The sequence below is a fragment of the Fukomys damarensis genome, unplaced genomic scaffold, assembly GCF_012274545.1.
Source record: "Fukomys damarensis isolate Sample0158 unplaced genomic scaffold, DMR_v1.0_HiC HiC_scaffold_39, whole genome shotgun sequence".
In the NCBI taxonomy this organism is placed as follows: Eukaryota; Metazoa; Chordata; class Mammalia; order Rodentia; family Bathyergidae; genus Fukomys; species Fukomys damarensis.
In genome coordinates, this window is record NW_022900951.1 from 42,724,026 (window position 1) to 42,727,570 (window position 3,545).

The 3,545-nt window shown below is 44.7% G+C and overlaps 1 non-coding gene across 1 annotated transcript; it reads left to right on the forward strand.

Annotated features, from left to right (window-relative positions):
* Window positions 1–3,217: 3,217 nt before the first annotated feature.
* Window positions 3,218–3,410, forward strand: LOC117284895. The gene has a single exon (XR_004515954.1). It is a non-coding gene; the product is annotated as a U2 spliceosomal RNA (small nuclear RNA).
* The last annotated feature ends 135 nt before the right edge of the window (window positions 3,411–3,545 follow it).

The following is a 3,545-nucleotide window of genomic DNA, read 5'->3' on the forward strand; positions in this document are numbered from 1 at the left end:
TCCTCTCCTTACGGGGTGCCCTGGGGACAGCAGGCTGCCACAGGGGCCTCCCAGCTGTTCAGCCATCGCTAGCAGCTTCACAGGGCCAGGCCCAGTTCTCTTTGTTCCCACGCTTGGAACCAGAATTAATGGTGTCAAACAAATGCCTTGGAGGACAATGGCAGAGCAGCCCTCAGTTGGGAAGCGCTGGAGGAGGGGCCCCGTCCCCACACTGCCCCACACTGATCTCGCACCTCACAGGCCGGGCCAGGATCATGAACCCTTTCCACCCGCGCAGCCTGCAGAGCCCAAGATCCACTGGTGCGGACGTGACCTTGTGTGTCATAACCCCTTCTGTGACTTTATAGATAATCTCATTTATAACCCTACCTACAATCTCACAATGCTAACGGGCCTAAAATAACTATGGAATCATTGCTTTGAAATAACTTCTTAAGAAAAGATTTTATTTTATACATCAGTCTGTTTAGAAATAGACATTGGTCTATGTTTTAGGTTCATGGCAACACAGCAGGAGATGCAGGGTCCCCTGTGCCGCCTGCTGCCACATAGGCACCCTTTCCCACCAGAGTGGCATTTGTTCTGACTGATTCGCCTACATTTTTTTTCTAACCTTACTGAGGATTGAAGCGAGGGCCTTTGTACTGAGCTACATCCCTAGGCCTTTTGGTTTTATTCTTTTATTTTGTGGCAGGGCCTCACTAGGTTGCTAAATTGCCCAAGGTGGGCTCATACTACCTAAGCCTCCCAGAGTTCTGGGATTACTGTGGCTTCAAAATAAAATTGAAAAATGGCAGGGGATGTTATTCAGTGGCCCAGCACTTGCCCACCATGCAAGAGGCCTTGGGTTCCATTCCAGCCCTGCAAAGACAAAACAAAACACCTGTGCTTTTATTACTCATCCCTCCTGTCCCCTGACAACCACCAATCTTTTCACTTTCACCATAGTTTTTGGTTTGGTTTGGTTTTGGGGGGGTTTTTTGGTTCCGGGGATTGAACTCAGGACCTTGGGTTTGCGAGGCAAGTGCTGGAACCACTGAGCTAAATCCCTGGCCCACCAGTTTTGTTTTGTTTTTTAATAGCAAAACATGTATTGGTACATTTTGGGCATGCATAATGGTAACATCCCAGGGAGTTTGCACCGTACATGCTACACCTCCTTTTTCCCCATTTCCCCTCACCTCAAGCCCCTCCCCTCCCTGTGTACAAAAGCTTTGTTTCCATTTTTTTCCTTCTATTTTTTCTTGTCCTTTTCTTCCTCCCTCCTCCTTTGTTCCCCTTCCCATTTGAACATTTTCTTCCCATTTCCCAAATTATACATTTTAGTCCTTATTTCCACTTTCGGTTCTCACACCAGAGAAACAAGGAGGTAGTTAATTAAACACGTGTGTCTTACCTCACTTAAGAGAATGGTCTCAAGGTGCATCCAGTTAGCTAGAAATGTCTGAAGTCCATCCTTCTTTATGGCAGAGTAGTACTCCATTGTGTAAAACATCCGCATCTTTATCCATTCATCAGTTGATGGGTATTTGGGATATTTCCAAGATTTAGCTATTACAAACTGTGCCATTGTAAACATGGGTGTGCATATATCATCTGTCACCATAATTATGCCTTTTCTAGGACATCCTACATATTCCTATGTTGCCTTTTGGCTGCTTTCATTTAGTAATATCCATGTCTTTTCATAGCCTGATAGCTCATTTTCCAGGGTGGAATAATAACCCATTACCCGAATGGACAATAGTTTATCTATGTAATCAACTACTGAAGGACAACTTTGCTGCTTCCAAGTTTGGGCATAAACACTGAATAATGACTAAACTTGTCATAAACACTAACCTACAGGTTTCTGTGTGGACATAACTTTTCAGGTCATTTGGGTAAAAACCAAGTAGCAAAACTGTTCTGTGGCTTAGTAATGAGCAGCTATACCACAGGTAGGGACTGAGCCTTCCTGTTGCTCAACAACTTCACCAGTATTTAGTGTTCAGTATTTTGGATTTTCCCCACCCTAAGAGGTGTGTAGTGGTACATCGTTCTTATTGTATTTATTTTTTGTTTGGTTTTTTGAGACAGGGTCTCATTATGTAGTGAAGACTGGCCTTGAACTCACTATGTAGCCCAGGCTGGTCTCAAACTCGCAGTGATCCTCCTCAGCCTCCTGAATGCTGAGATTACAAGCATGCACCACCACGCCTGACACATTTTACATTGCAATCTAATAATATATAATATTGACCATCTATCTTTTATTTACTTATTTGTTGAGACAGAGTCTCACTCTGTAATTAAGGCTGGCCTTGAACCATGTAGCCCAGGCTGGCCTTGAACTCATTGTGATCCTCCTGCCTCAGCTTCCCAAGTGCTGGGATAACAGGTGCACCAGAACACCCGATTTTTTTGTTGCTTTTGAGACAGGGTCTCCATAAGTAGTTCAGGCTGGTCTTGAACTCACTATGCAGCATACGTTGGCCTTGAATTCTCGGTGATCCTCCTGCCTCAGCCTCCCAAGTGCTGGGATTACAGACACGCACCACCATGCCCAGCTTTATTTTATTTATTTTTTAAGATAAGTTCTCACTATGTAGTCCAAGCTGTCTTCAAACTCATGGTGATCCTCCTGCCTCAGCCTCCTGAGTGCTGAGATCACAGGTGTGCACCACTACACCCGGCACCCAGCTCCTTTTTGATCCTGTTTTTTTTCCAGTTTGTGTTTAAGTCAAGACCTCTCTGTGTTCCCCAGACCAGCCCCAAACTACTGAGCTCAAAAAATCCTCCTTCCTTAGCCTCCTGAGTAGCATAGGTCAGGATATAGGACGTGTTTTTAAAAGAAACTTAGCAATTTGCAAATGTTTCTTTACAAACAGAGCAAAATATCTACAGAGGCAATGTGGTGGGAAAGAGGCAGGTTCCAGAGTCCGTCAGCTTGGATTTGAATTCTGCTCTGGTGGGTACCAGTTGTGAGTAATTCAACGTGTCTGCCACACTTTACTCATCTCACAATTGGGCTAGTAACAGTGCTTACCACATAGCACTGCTGTGAAGATTAAATCAGTTGCTAATATATATTTGATTTAAAGCAGGTGCAGCAACATCTACTATTAAGTTACTTGACTAGCACAGAAGATCCACTTTATTTGCAGAGATGCCAATGAAGTAATGAAGCATGGCCACGCACCCTTCCAACACAAGGGGGCGCGTGGAGGCCTGGGAGATCACTGTCCAACTGTGCTTTCCCATAAGGTCAAGGGTCAGGTCTTCTTATCATTTTAACACACGGCACATCGTCCATCCAAGGACAATATTGTAAATGGATTATGGGAGCTGGGAGATGGAATGGGAGCTTGCTCTGTCCATTCCACACATTGACCTGGTATTGCAGTAGCTCCAGGAATGGTGCACCCACTGTTGCGGTAGGGGCCTTAAATATGGTGTTTGAAAAGAAAAATTACTGGGCTGGGGATTTAGCTCAGCAGTTTGGTGGCCTGCCTTGCAAACGCAAAGACCCGAGTTCAATCCCTGGTACCAAAAAAAAAAAAAAA